This window comes from Equus caballus, chromosome 14, assembly GCF_041296265.1.
Source record: "Equus caballus isolate H_3958 breed thoroughbred chromosome 14, TB-T2T, whole genome shotgun sequence".
NCBI classification, from domain to species: Eukaryota; Metazoa; Chordata; class Mammalia; order Perissodactyla; family Equidae; genus Equus; species Equus caballus.
Genome location: NC_091697.1, coordinates 25,091,154 through 25,105,616, shown reverse-complemented (window position 1 = coordinate 25,105,616; position 14,463 = coordinate 25,091,154). Strand labels below are relative to the sequence as shown.

The following is a 14,463-nucleotide window of genomic DNA, read 5'->3' as shown; positions in this document are numbered from 1 at the left end:
GTTGCTCCCAACATACTTCTCAAACATTCGTTTGCTTCTCCCCAGCCTCCTCTGTAAGAGACAGGCTTTCGGATGTGTTTTGAAAAATATTCCATATGCTAATGGAATGTCACCATCTGCCAAAGAAGGCAGAGCTGTTTTTAAAGGAAAAACTATTACAGAAATGAGGTATTCACAGAGGGGCACTAAAGAGCCCAAACGTCGCTGACCTGCGGCTGACCCGGGCCGCCTCGTGTTACCGACATGAAAAGGGAGCAAGAAAACCTGAAGCCAATTAACTTCTCTCTCGGCCTCTCTCCCTCTCTCTTTTTCCCCTCCCCTTCTTGGAGACATGATGAAATTTCCTGAAACAAAAACTCGCAGCCCGTTCTATAAAATGCTTTCGCCTTGGGTGGAAAAACCCCGATGGTCCCTTTTATCTCCTCATTCCTGAGGCGCAGACCTGGCCCCCGTCTGTTTGTGCAGATGGGCTGCGGGGAACCTGCCCAAGGGCCGGGCGAGCGCGGGCGGGAAGGGCTCCCGAGCGCCCAGTTGCCGCGCCGGCCCCTCCTATCCGAGCCCCCGCCCTCGGAGCCCCGGGCATCGGAGTCCCAGCCCTCGGAGCCCCTCCTATCGGAGCCCCCGCCCTCGGAGCCCCTCCTATCGGAGCCCCTGCCCTCGGAGCCCCAGGCATCGGAGCCCCCGCCCTCGGAGCCCCTCCTATCGGAGCCCCCGCCCTCGGAGCCCCTCCTATCGGAGCCCCCGACCTCGGAGCCCCTCCTATCGGAGACCCCGCCCTCGGAGCCCCTCCTATCGGAGCCCCCGACCTCGGAGCCCCGCCCTCGGAGCACCAAGCATCGGAGCCCCAGCCCTCGGAGCCCCTCCTATCGGAGCCCCCGCCCTCGGAGCCAAGACCCTCGGAGCCCAGGCCGTCAGGAGCCCTCGCCCTTGGAGCCCCTGCCCTCGGGAGCGCGGCGCGGGCTGGAGCGGCGCGCGGCGGGATTAGGTGTCCCCGGCGCGATTAGGCACAGGCGTTGTTCGCCGGGAGGCCGGGGCGGCTGGGGGCGAGTGTTTGGGAAAGAGGGCTTGCCAAGTTCTGAGCGTGGCCCGCGCGGCCAAGGCTGCCGTTGCCTCGCGCCTACCCCTCCGCTGCTCCGCCCCCGCCTTTGTCGCTGGCTCGTCCTGCGCCCTCTGCCTCGATGCGACGTTCTTCCGGACTCGGTGTCAGGCCTCTTCCTTCGGAGCCACCCGTCGCCTCTCTTCTAGACAGCCCAAGTCAGCTCCACTTGAATGTCTCTCGGGCACCTGCGACGTCCAAACCCAAACGCATCGCCTTCCACGGCCTCTCCCCGCGCCTCCTGCCCGCATCGTGGAGGCCAAGCGCCCCTCCAGCCACTTGGGTCCACGGGCCTTCCCTAAAGGCCTTGGCATCTCCGTCCCTCAGCCTGGAACACTGCGTGGCTGGCTCCTGCTGACCACTGAGGTCTTGGCTCAAATGTCCCCCAGGCCGCTGCAACCCACTGCCCAGTGTCATCTTGTCACAGCACTTACCACAATCTAATTTATCCTGTGAGTTCATGCAGTCACATTGTCGACTTCTGGAAAGGAAGCTTCCTGAGAGCAGGGACGGGGTCTGCTTTCCATGACAGCCCCATCTCGTGGCACACAGGAGACGCGCGAAACATGGAACTCAGTCAGGCCCTCCACTCCTCAACCAGCTCCCGTGGTTCCCTCGCCTTAACACCCCTCAACCCAGCCTGTCTCACCCCTCAGTGATCTGCCTTATTCTGGACCTTGACATTTCTCCCCTGATCTACTAGCTTCCTAACTGGTTATGCCCAGCTTAAAACCCACCGGTGGCTGCCCACTGCCACCAGTACAGAGCCCCCACTCCTCAGCGTGGCCCTCCGGGCCCCTGGCACCCATCCCATCCAGTTGCTTTCACTCCACCACACTCTGCAGTGCTGAAGGCACATCGTGCACATTTATTAATGACATACCAGTGGGAGGGAAAGAAGATATGCAGAGGGTCTCTTAATGCAAGGGGCCTGCACAGCCCGAGGCCTGGCTCCTCAGGGAGACTGCTGGCATCGCGGTGCCCATGGAGCATGGAGAGAGAGAGGCAACGGTGGCGTGGCAAGAGGTCAGCCGTGGTAGCCAAGGCAGACTGGAATCAAAGCTAAGCCCAGCTGCTGGCTAGCAAGGCAGCCCTGAGCCTCAGTTTCTTCAGCTGTGAAACGGTAATATATACCACAGGGCTTATTGTGAGGGTGGGAGCATGTGGACAGCCCTCCCAGCAGGCCTGGCACTCACTAAACGGCGGTTATTTTCTTCTTCTTGTCGCTGTAGCTGGTGTTCACCACCTTTCTCCCTGCATCACCCACCCACCACCCGCAGCCCCAGCAGCTACACACACTGAGGACACGGAATTCCCTGTCCCCCTGTCCCCTGCGGAGACCTACAGTCGGCTGAGAATGCTGGTAGGTCTCGTTCTCTCCAGAACCACTTCTGGAGATATGATCGGTGTACTGCCTTCAAAGCTGAATTCTTCTTAACAAAATCAACAAACAGAACTTGGTGTAAACGCCGTCACTAGGGCCCTCTCCCTGTTTCACCCACTGAACAGCCCAGGCCCTGGTTACGAACTGGAGTCCTCACTGGGGGCTGTCAGCATTCTTCCAAGTGTCAGCTCTGGGACTTCCCCTCCCGAGGCCCAGACAGGCCCCAGGCTGCCTGAGCACATTGAACTCTGTCTCATCTCACAGCACCCCGAAGCCTAGCCCTCACCCCTTTCTCTGCTCGGGACATTCCGTACTGTCTGTTCAAATGCCACAGGTGAAGCTAGCAAGAAGAGCTGCACTGGAGTCCTACTATATACCAGGCACTGTGCTGGGCTCTTTAGATTATGTCATTTAATCCTTACAGTGATCTTAAACTACTGTCTCCACTTCCTAGACGAAGCAGCTCAGGTTCAGGGCAGGGAATGCCCTTCTCAATTAGGTGGCAGAGCTCCAATCCCAAGCTGGGTCTGCCGGGCCCCAAAGCTCATGCTCTTTCCTGCCATCCTGTAGACTAGTGACCCCAGTGGGATGGTCTCCATCAAGATCCAAAGGCCATGATGTCTTAAGAGTATCCCCTCCCAAACCCAGAGCTGCAGGGTGTTTGGGAGGACAAACAGCCCCTGAGAACGGAAAGGTCCGTTGGATCTGAAAGGGGGTGAAGGGTGGAGGGAGCTTAAGTTGTCCTCTCTGAGATCTCACCAGAAAGCCAGCTTCACGCTGTTCCTAAAGCTTGCCTCACGACAGATCAAGTCTTTGGCTTTGTCACTCCCAGGTTCCCCCAGGCCAGCCCAACAATAACATACCTACTGCGAGAAATACAGCTAAGCAATTCCTGGAGACAGGATGAGTAGATGGCCACAATGTTGAAAGCAAGGGAACAATACAATTCCATTGATAGGATTCTGCTTTCCAGGTGACCCTGCACGCACAGAGAAAACGTTCCTTATGATCTGCCCTGTGATTCTTTCACATGGCTACACATAACCAGTAAACATTTGAAAACGCTGACTTATCATTTCAGTGCGTGGTGTGCAGGGCCCATCGCACCATCGTTGGGCAAGTAAACCCGTGAAGGTGGCTATGTTCTCAGTCATCCCACAGATGTTTACTGAGTGCCTACTAGGTGTCAGACCTAGCTTTGGGCAACCAACAACCAGGTCAGAGACTTGGAGCTCCCAGTTTTCTTCAGCTGGAAGACCAAGTCGATCTTAGGCCTAAACGCTGCCTTGGTTTAATAAGAACTCATTCCCAGCACAAAAGCAGGCAGCTGGCCTGAACACTCACAATGTGACTGAAGACGGTGGCGGCCAGCTCTTGGCTCCTTCCTCCTCCTCGTCTTTTCGTTTTTAAGTGATTTTTCATAAACAAACACGAACTGAATGATTACTGTGTGCTGGTCACTTTGCCACAAGACGTATCATTTAATTTGTCACTTTTCTCTGAAATCTCTTCCGTTCTTCAAGAGTTCCGTCTCTGCACTCAGACACAATGCTTCAACAGGTCACTACGAGAAATGCTTAAAATCACATTAATTCAGAGACAGCAAACTGGTGCTCCAGCAATTGACTTAAAAAAAAAAGTTCCCAACTTTTAAATATTGAATCTCTACATAATCTGGATTTCTAGCTTTTCTTGAAAATTTAGACCTGGCATCACTGGGTCTGCGTTCCTGCAAGGCAAAAGGCTGTCCGGGGCTGGGCCGTGTGCCCTCCAGGACTGGAGCTAGTGAAACCTTCTTTTGTACATAGGGAAGCTAACGCCCAAAAGAGGGTATTGCCACACAGCTAATTAGTAACAAGTGTATCAGCCAGACGGCCCAATTCTTTCTCCTTATTAACTGGAAAACAAATAGGCTGCAATGGCAAAGCACCATTCTAGTCTCTGATTATATATCCAAGGAGTCCTGCAAAACCTCTTACAATCTCCCTAATTAATATGGGATGCACTCATGATCCTTGCAGCAACACCTCCCCTATCAAGGAAGAAAGAAACCACAATTTACTGAACACCAAGCACGTGAGGGGAGGATCCGACTGGAGAGGTGAAGCTCCAGCCCGACACCTGAGCTTCTTCCCACCCTGCAGCGGTGTTTGGGTTCAACAGCTGCTGCTCGTAACAATTAGCCCAAATTACCATGAATAGTTTATCGTGCGGAGCACAGGCAGGAATAGAAAGATCTATGAAAGAGGACAGTCACTATAGGAAAAGGCAAGAAACCACCAGAAACTCTACTCTCAGGGAACTAGGTAAATAAATTACGGCACATCCTTAGAACCAAATGCTACGCAGCCATGAACAGGAATAGGGAGGACTCCCAGGTACTGGCATGGAACGGTCTCCTCAGGAATACTGGATGAAAACGCAAGGTGGAGTGGAGCCTGGGGAGCATGCATGCTGCCACTGATGCTAGAGGAGGGGTGGGCCATACACACACACACACACATACACACCTACACACTCCCCTCTTTACACAGCATTATCTGTCGAAGGACATGCAAAAAACTCATGAACAGTGACTGGGGGGCTGAGGGTCAAGGGTGAAAGGGAGAATCACTTTTTACTCTTTTTATGGGTTTCTTAACCACATGCATTTTACATATTTTAATAACATTTTTTACAAGAAAAATGGGTGGGGCAAGAGTGTATGGATATACTCTTATTTCATCTACGAAGTCCACATTACCAATTCAGTTGATTAATGGGGGAAAATCTAGTTATCTGCAAAACTCTGCTGCCACTCAGCACTTCTGAGCAGAGCCCTGCAGATACTAACTGTACTCTCTCTGCTTTAGGGCCACCGGTGCTGGGTGACCCTGCAAACATGGAAACTGAGCCCAGTGCATAGGGGGTGGGCACAGGCACACGTCTCACACTGCCACCCCCTTCTTCAAGAACCAGAGGGTCCACTCACACCCGAGTCACTTGGGACATTTTAAGAGGCCATTTTCATGTTTACGGTAACTTGTGAAGCAATTCAGTACTGGAAGGAAGCAGATTTGCTGGGGAGGATTTGAACTAGCCCCACCAGAGGTTCGAGTCAGCTTTCAGCAGAGACCCCAAGGCACGGACTGGCTTTACCTCGTCCCGAGTTCTCACAGGCCAAAGGCACTTTGCCTGCAACCTCATTTTACAGAACAGATGATTTTTTAAACCTACAAACTTTAATTGTATGTCACTGAATTACTGATAGCACAAAAGTTTTTTGAAAAATTTCTTAACAGAGCATCAGAGTATTGCAACACTTTATTGAAGAGTATCGGCTTTGAACTAGTAGCTGAAGTCACAATTGTACGAAGCCAGATTAGGTGTACTGCATAATACTCATACTTGATTTATTGACATTACTTAGCAATTTATTGGACAAAGGTCAAACTTTTTGTTTTTTATTAAGCACATTCCACAGTACAAAGCTGTCATGAATAATATCTGTACAATTTAACAGTTTCAATAGCTGTTTAGACACAAATTTATTTCAAACAGATAATTGGCAAACATAATTAATTACAAGTTAGAATTAGACTATCCCAGTGCTTTAAAACATTAATATAGCAGTAATTTACAGTTGCTCAGTTATGGTTAGCAAAATAAAGTCCAGAGTACAGCTGGGAATTCCTACTATAACCCCAGAAAGAGAGGAGTCCTTGGGTGCCGAAGTCCCCTGCTATAATTTAGTAGGCACAATTCAAAGGTTGTGTGCATATTCAAAGGCCATGATCGCCCAAGGAACAAGAACATGCAAAAACAACAACAAAAGTCCATTCGTTCGGAAGGATTGCCTCCTCCCCTCCCCCCTCCGCCCCTGGGCTCTCCGAAGCAGGTCGGTATGGAAGCTGTAAGAGGAAGAGTGGTAAAAGTTAAACCACTTTCACAGCCACCGTCAGGCTTACAACATCGACCTTATGAAAGGCGAGTTATTTTGTTTTTACACTTTCAGACGACTTCTCAAAAATAGGAATTAATTTAGTCACATGTGGGAGGGAAGGATGTATTTTTAAAAAAAGGAAAATGAAAAACTAGAAAGCAAAGTCAACCCACGAAACAAGTCACATTCATACAGTTGATCCCCACACCGTTCTCAATGCCAAGGACACACAGCCCAGGGCCGTCCCTTTAGTAGTAGAGTGTGCTTCCACAGGGGAGGGGTGACCAGCAGGAGGTTCTCATTGGTCCTTTAAATGGTACTGACATTCGTTGATCTTTGGAAACAATGCAAGGGGCAAATCAAAACCTAAGATTGAACGAGGGAAAAGGAGTGCCCACCGGATGCCAGAGCCGCTTCCAGGCATGGTCAGCATGACAGCGCCATTCCCACATTCGAGCTGCGGAGCACTCGGGAGCCGGAGAACCTACCGGGGCCACGACAGCAAGTAACGCCAGAGATGACAGGGATGGGATTCAGGAGCTTGAGGCTTTGCACCACGGAGGACTGCCCTTGCACTCAAGATGGGCCCTGAACCAGCCTGAGCTGGTATACAGTCTCCAATACAGGCGGGCCCTGCTAGCATCCTGCCACGGCCAGGATGCGTGAATTCTAGAGCCAGGAAACCCAGTCAACAGGGCCTTCTTGTTCTTCCCTTCTCAGGGTTACTAATGCACAGAATAATGATCTTTGACAGTGAAGTCAAATCAATACTATGGGAAGTGACCACTAGTGGTTAGGAGTAATTATGAAGAAAAGAACAAAAAAATTTTAAGGTACCTCTCTATTGTGTATACTGCACAACAAATATTTTGTGTTAAACTTTCAAAGTTACATTTTAAAACAAGAGTCCCATTAAAAACATACACACCACACACACACAATGACAACAACAAAATTAAAACACCCTATGAATACTGCAGGAAGGGTTCTAGGTAATCCACATCAACCCTGGCATAAGGTTTTTGAGTCCAGCCCATGGCTAAGTGCGAACACACTCTGTATTAGTGTCTCAGGCATGGGGGCCCTGACTCCAGAGATCTTGAGGTTAAACTGTTATGTACATTATATCTACATGCGGATACAGTATTTTAAATTAGGAGGCAAGCACATGTGGAAAGGTGTTACTCTACCAAATATCAGGAGATGGTTGGAGTACAGAGACCAGTTAATAAAAGAAAAGAGCTATATTACCTGTTGGGAGATAATATAACCTGGCTTATAGTTCTTTAAATTAAAAGAAACTGGTACAGAAAGGAAGTGTAATCCCAAAAATATTACTAAAACAATCCAGAGAAATTTTTCCATTGTCCAACATGTTCCTAACACAAGTCAGAATTCATAATGACTTGGACGGTCAAAAGGAGAATGCTAACTTCTGAAAAGGAAGGCCCTGGACATTCTGGGTAGGTGTTTGGCACCCAAAATTTCACCGAAGAAGAATGCTGTTTCTTAACATCAGACCAAAGTGCAAAGCAATATAAATTAGAGGCCAAGTCTTCTCTTGACGGTCGATTTACTTCCGTGAAACAGACTGTGCGTTCCTTTCATATGAACAATTTACGTCTGAAGCATAGATTTTTTCACTGAGGGGAGGAAACGGGCTTCTGTTCTAGTGGAAGTCAGTGAAGCTAAGGTATCCTTCTTGAAGGAGAGGCCGGAATCAGAGGTGAGAAATGTTGGAACTTGAAGAGTTAGGCTGCTTTGCATCTACCCAGCGTCTAGACCAATTCCAGCTTCATAACTCAGCTGTGAAGAACTCCCTTAGGCATTTGGTAGCCACGTAGCCAGTAGTTCAAGACTAGGAAACCCTGAAAAAACCCAAACCAAAGAGGAGTGGGGATGGACACTCTGGTTAGACATGGAGATATACGCCACAGCCCATCTTCACAGACACATACTTGTACACATGAACACATTACTGATTTTCAAATAATCAGCATCAAAAACAGAAGTTGCAAGTTGTTTTGAGTGTACTACATACCAGGCATCATATTTCTTTAAACCTTACTTAAAACAACCTTATGAGGCAGAAACTATTATACAAATAAGAGAACTATTCACAAATAAGAGAACTAAGGTTCAGAAACATTGTTTAGTTCAAAGCATTAGCTATTAAGTGACAGAGAGGGGTTTCAAAGTGTTGACTAACCCTGTAACCTATCATCTTTCAGTGCTGCTGCTAAAAATTATGCATCTATCACAATATGCTTAATGTTAGAGTTTATATCTTCTATGACATCCAGAGCCTAGAAGGGCCTGTCTCACATCCGCCCAAGAGCCCTCATTTATCATCATAAACAAAACATGCAAAAGTCCGTAAATGAAGTACCCCTTCTAAACAGAATGCTAAGAATCAGAAATTACTTCTTTTCGAAATAAATCATTTCTAAAAGGACAACACAGTTTAGAGAGAAAGACTACTGAATGTTCCCTAGTTTTTGGCCAGGACTTTGAGTCAGGAACACATTTTAATCACAATCTACATTCATCTGTGTATATAAATATGTATACACACATACACACACACCCCAAGCAAACATTCATGAAAGAATACCTATCATTGCTATGTACAACGCAGGCTGACAGTTTCTATTCTAAATTTCATCAGAACAAAGTCAAAATCCATTAAAATGATTTCACAATCACTAATGGATCACAACCCTTTGCAGATACTGCACTAAACTATTGGTTTAGATGATCTAAAAGTCACCTTTAGGTCTAAAATTCTATGGCAAAAAAAAAAAAAGAGAGAGAGAGATTTTTTTAAGCTTATATGCTTTTTTTTTTTTTTTGAGGAAGATTAGCCCTGAGCTAACATCTGCCACCAATCCTCCTCTTTTTGCTGAGGAAGACTGGCCCTGAGCTAACATCTGTGCCCATCTTCTTCTACTTTATATGTGGGACGCCTGCTACAGCATGGCTTGCCAAGTGGTGCCATGTCCACTCCTGGGATCCGAAGCGGCGAACCCTGGGCCACTGAGAAGCGGAATGTGCGCACTTAACCGCTGCGCCACCGGGCCGGCCCCACTTGCATGCTGTTTCAAAGGCAACTTTCCTAAAAGGTTGTCAATTTTCATAAAGATCAAGAATCCTAGTAAGCCTTCTCAATGAGTTCAAGAAGATTTAATTTCATTTGCCACTGTTTTCCCATGAAGGATATTTAAGAGTACCTGAATTATTTTAAAAACATTAACACCTAGAGATAAGAAGTAGACACTCTCAAACGCTGCTGGTGGGAGTGTAAACTGATGTAACTCTTCTGAAAGGCAGCATGACTCTGTGTTATCAAAAATCTCTAAACAGCATACCTTCTAAGCCAGACATTTCTAGAATTCTATCCAAAAGTAATAAAGGATTGGGCAAAGATTAAGCTAAAAGAATGATCATGGCAATGTGTTCTATAACAGCTAAGAGCTGGGGCAGGGGGCCAGAAATACATAACAACAGGGTATATCCAAACAATTGAGTATGATTTTGCCCTTAGGAATGATAATTTAGACAAATACTAACATGCAGCAATTTCGCAATAAAGAAAAGAAAAGCACTTTAAAAACATGTACAGTTATCAACCATAATTTTTAAAAGCCTAGAAGGACATATATAAAAAAGTTAACAATGGTACACCATGAGTAGTTGTTTATTTTCTTCTTTTGGCTTATCTACTTTTTCTAATTTCCTAATAATGATCTTACATTGTCTTGTAATAAAAAAGATAGCTACTGTATATACAGCTCTTAGGAGTTAGTAATTAAAAAAAATGACTTGGCAAATAAATCTATTGCTAAATTTCCTGACATAGAAATATTCTTACCTTATATTTTAGGGGTGAATATTTTACTGCAAGGTTAAGTCATCATTAGGGTAGTGTTTCTTATTATGCATAAATCTTACAGTATCACATGGTAATCATTTTTTTCATGTTACAATAAATGAAAAGAATTTGGAAAAGAGCAATAAAATCTATAAAGTTGACTGCCAAGATTGTCAAAAGTAATTCACTTTGAAGAGACAAACACATTTGAGGTTTCATTGCTTGTGCTGCTTAAAAAGCAGATAAGATTTTTCCATTGATTTATAATTGTGGATCATAACAAGGCAGTTGCTCTTAGGTTCCCAAAAGGGTGGAGTTGGTGGGGGGGGGGGGGGGGGCCTGGAAGAAGTAACACCAGTTTCCTTTCCAACCACAGCCCATGAGAGAAACAGCATTGGTGACCATTATTTCATTTCTCCACCAAAGAAATCTTGTTTCAGGGCACTTTTAAACAATATATAAAAGTTGACCAATTTGTGTGAGTTTACTATGTTCTCTGATTCATCTACTATATACACCGGGGGGGAGAGGGGGATGACTGTGGATGTCTTCGATTTTATCATGTGCCTCTTTAAACTGAGCGTAAAGACACAAACACATATCAAAAATACAAAAGAGTGACATTTAAGTTGTTCTATGATAGACCTACTCCCCTGAGCTTATTCAGTTCAGAAGCTCAGCTACAGCTGTAGGTGTCATGCTCTATTTTACGTTCTTTGCTTATGTGGAAAAATAAAAGCGGAGGTGGGATGCAGCTAAAGCAACACATAGAGGGAAATGGATAGCTTAGAAAAGAAAAAGTTAAGAATGTGCAAGACATCTACACTAAAAACTGCAAAACACTGATTAAGAAAAACTGAGGAAGACCTAAATAATAAAGAGATACACTGTGTTTATGGATTGGAAGACTCAACATTTGTTAAGATGGAAATTCTTTCCAAAAAGATCTTTAAATTTAATGCAGTCCTAATCATAATCCTAGCAGTCATCTTCATAGAATTTGACAATTTCATTCAAAAATTAATATGAAAACCTAAGGGACCTAGAATAGTCAAAACAATTTCTTAAAAAGTTGAAAGATTTATTATACAGTGTGGTATTGGCAAAAGGACAGCCACATAGATCACAGAATTGAATAAAGAAATAGACCTACAAATAAGTGGTCAACTGATTTTTTTTGACAAAGGTGCTAAAGCAATTCAATGGGAAAAGGAAAGCCTTTTAATCCAATAGTGCTGAAACAATTAGATAATTATATAAAAAACAAGAACAATGAGATTCTTACCCCATACCGTACACAAAAATTAACTCTAAATAGATCAAAGACCTAAATGTAAAAGTTAAAAATATAAAACTTCTAAACCTATGCTGGTCCAAACACTGGCTACACGCAGCTATTTAAATTTAAGTTTAAATAAAGTATAATTAAATGTGATTTAAAAAGCAATTAAATTCAATTAAAGTTAAAAATTCAGTTTCTAAGTCACACTGGCCAAATTTCAAGAGCTCAATAGCCACATGTGGCTAGTGACTACCACAGTGGATAGCGCAGCTGTAGAAAATGTAAACCCATCTAGTGATGGAAACAGGCCAGTGTTTGCCAAGGCTGGGGATGGGGCCGGGTTTGACTATCAAGGTGTCATAGGTAATTTTAGGGATGACAGAATTGTTCTTATCTTGATTGTGGAGGTAGTTCAGGTGTATACATTTGTACAAAGTTATCTAGCAGTACACTTTAAATGGGTACAATCTATTTCATACAGATCATACCTCGATACAGTTGGTTTAAAACCAGCAATGGGGTGCGGGCAGGTGGGGGGCAGGGCAGGCGGAGAGGTGCGCATCCAGGTGCCCTCTAGGTAGAGTGTCCATCCAGTGCCTGACCATGCTAGTTTACACAATTTAGTCCAATCTTTTACTGAGTTGTTATCTTTATGTTTGCTGAAGGTGACTGCATGAATACACTATAGTTTCACAGCATTTCTCTGTTTATGGGCAAATTCTTGTGAGGCCTGGGAGCAAGGGTACAAATATGTCATGTTTGCCCTGGGGGTCACTTGCCCAACAAATATCAATGAGCGCTTCTAATACACTGGGCACCCTACTAGACACTGGGACTCCACAATAAAAGGGGCTCCATAGCCTTGTGAGAGAGACAGGCATGCAACCATTTCACTATCAAGGAATTAAGTGAGAAGTAGTAAAAGGGTGGGAGTAGGGTGGGGCTGTGTACAAGCCAGAGGAGGGAGGTGATGGAGGTGCGCATTACTAAGCTATAATTAGAGAAATTAAACAGAATCCAGGCTGGTTGCAGCACTGGATTTTTGGGAGAGAGGAATGAGGGGTTGGGGCAGGGAGTGGGGGAGGGTAGAGAAGAAGGAAGGTAACAGCTAGATGTTGAAACTCCTGTCAGCTAATCTCAGTAGTTACGACTTGATCCTGAAGACAACAGGGAGCCAGTGAGGCAGAGTAAGGCAGAGGCGGCGCTAAGATGACCCTAGTTGGTAGCAGGATGGAAGGTTGGCTGAAGAGGGAGAGGAAAGACCAGGAAAAAACCCAGTTTTCATTTGGGTCCATTCCTCCTTCCCTATATTTTCTTTAGGCTTTTTTGGAAGGGAGGTGAGGAGGGGAGGAGCAATCATCCTTGCTTTCTTCCTCTGTAGTTCCCTATAATGGCCATCTTAAGTCTCCAGTCAATAAATGTAAAAATTCTGCCATACGGATTTCTCAACTGACTTATGAAGATCCTATCCAGAGAGAAAGCAGCAAGGGAGATGGTCACCATCCTAAGAGTCACTATGAATACACTTGAGACCAGGAACAGCAACTATAAATGTGGCTTACGGGTCACTACCGCAGCTCACCTCCCAGACCCAGGCAGACACAGCAAACCCATCAAGGCTCTTAGTCCTTTGGTGTCCACGTGGGGGTCCCAAAGGCAGCACTCCTGCCAGTCATTACTAATTAAACTGAGTTGGGATGAAGAAAAAACCTATTTGCCGTTTCCTGTTGCAGACCCTTGGTTTATCATCAATAGATGGAACAGGGGCAAGACCAGAGGTCAGCAAAGCTTTTCTTAAAGGACCATATAGCAAATATTTTAGATGTTGTGGGCCATATGGTCTCTGTCGCAACTACTCAGCTCTGCCACTGAAGCATGAAAACAGCCACAGACAACACATAAACAAATGAGCATGGCTGTATTCCAATAAAACTTTATTTAGGGACATTGGAATTTGAATTTCATATAATTTTCACAAGTCATGGAATATTATTCTTGGGGCCGGCTCCGTGGTCGAGTGATTAAGTTCGCACGCTCCGCTGTGGCAGCCCAGGGTTCGGATCCTGGGCGCGGACATAGCACCGCTCACCAGGCCACGTTGAGGCAGCGTCCCACATCCCACAACTAGAAGGACCTGCAACTAAGATATACAACTGTGTACAGGGGGGGTATGGGGAGATAAAAGCAGAAAAAAAAAAAAAAAGAAATATTATTCTTCCTTTAATTTTTTCTAAGTATTTAAAAGTGTAAAAAACTATTCTTAGCTTGCTGTAGTAGGGAAAAAAAGATTGTGCAATGAGTCAGATATGGCCTCTGACCCTTGGGTAAGACAAAGTTCCTAGAGATTTACTGGATCTTAAAAACTTGAATAAGAAGTATCTGAAAAGATGATAACTTGGTTATCTAGGAACCAGTAGATCCCTATCTTTTCATCAAAAAAACTTCACAATTCTGCACATTAATTTTATTTACTTTTTTTTTTCTTTTGAGGAAGATTAGCCCTGAGCTAACATCTGCCAATCCTCCTCTTTTTGCTGAGGAAGACTGGCCCTGAGCTAACATCCATGCCCATCTTCCTCTACTTTATATGTGGAACGCCTACAACAGCACGGCTTGCCAAGCAGTGCCATGTCCACACCTGGGATCCCAACCAGTGAACCCCAGGCTGCCGAAGCATAACGTGCGCACTTAACTGCTGCGCCACTGGGCCAGCCCCTACAATTTTAATATATTCAATGAATAGGAAAATATATATAATGATAAAAATCCACTAAGAATTAAACATTTTTAAATAAATATGAATTTTATCACACAGTCTTTATATACATACATAGTAGTCAAACAGGTGCAAACATATTTATTTAATCTACAAAGTTCACTGTGCATAGGATTCACTGGCACCCTGGCA

General features: G+C 45.3%; 1 protein-coding gene across 22 annotated transcripts in view; it reads right to left on the bottom strand.

The window, feature by feature from the left end:
* Window positions 1-5,765: 5,765 nt before the first annotated feature.
* Window positions 5,766-14,463, bottom strand: part of FBXW11 (F-box and WD repeat domain containing 11) — a 124,708-nt gene continuing 116,010 nt past the window's right edge. For 14 of the 22 annotated variants that reach the window (XM_003362897.5, XM_014730524.3, XM_001499667.6 and 11 more), the window contains one exon: window positions 5,766-8,270. The gene's annotated coding sequence lies outside the window, so the exon portion shown is untranslated. Of the gene's footprint in view, window positions 13,709-14,463 lie in introns of all 22 variants that reach the window. The other 8 variants (XM_070233908.1, XM_005599231.4, XM_070233899.1 and 5 more) reach the window with 2 other exon arrangements.